A 790-nucleotide genomic window follows, 5' to 3' on the forward strand; every position below is an offset into this window, starting at 1 on the left:
GCCCTCAATGGACTCCGGACGGACGGGCCTGGAATGTTCGTCATTTCTCATTCCGCTTTCAGTCCCCGCCGCGCCCGAAATACATAGCAAAATATCCACTCCCCTGGCGCAGTGGCGCGGGGTGGTTGGCCTGGCTGGCCCGGGCCCGGGGCCCGCGCGGTTTGGCCGTTGCGTGGGCCGAGCCGGGGGTTCAAGGTTCAACTCCCCCTGGCCGCTGACCTGCTGCGGGCCCAACGCCCTCTGCCGTCAGTTTCCCTTTCGCCAAGGCGCGCCGCGCGCTGCTTTCAGACATCCCTGTGGGCCCCGGCTCGGCTCGATTCGCGGTGCGTTGGTCCCTGGAAAGGCCTGGAACGTAGAAAGTGTCAGCCATCGGTTTGCCCCCACCCTCTCCAACTCACCCCCCACCCCTCCTCTCCTCCAGCGCCCCGGCTCCCAGCCTCAGCCTCCCTCTCATCTCGTGGAACCTTGAACATCCCCCCCTCTCCCTATTCCTCCCCTCCCTTGCCACTCCATCCCCATCAGAGATGTGGCGGCCGAGGCCTTGCGGGGCGATACCCCGGTGTCCTCTGACGACCTCGTCAAACTCTCGCCCTTCGCGTCCTTGACCTGACCCAATGGGCCCGCAGCGTAGGGCGTTGGCGGTCCCGGCCGCGCCACGGCGCGCCACGCGAGGCTGCTCCGAGTGTACTGTGAACCCTAACCAGCCGCACGGTGGTCCCGCAGGCCCGGCCCGGCAGGTGCCTCATGGGAAGCCAACTCGGGAAAACGAATGCGAAACGTCGTGTATGCA

General features: G+C 66.7%; 1 protein-coding gene across 1 annotated transcript in view; it reads left to right on the forward strand.

Moving 5' to 3' along the window:
* LOC113210281 (ribosomal protein S6 kinase alpha-5) overlaps positions 1 to 790 on the forward strand; it is a gene marked incomplete in the record, with an annotated part of 69,369 nt that overhangs the window by 44,749 nt on the left and 23,830 nt on the right.

Source organism: Frankliniella occidentalis, unplaced genomic scaffold, assembly GCF_000697945.3.
Source record: "Frankliniella occidentalis isolate FOCC.00 unplaced genomic scaffold, Focc_3.1 Scaffold105, whole genome shotgun sequence".
In the NCBI taxonomy this organism is placed as follows: Eukaryota; Metazoa; Arthropoda; class Insecta; order Thysanoptera; family Thripidae; genus Frankliniella; species Frankliniella occidentalis.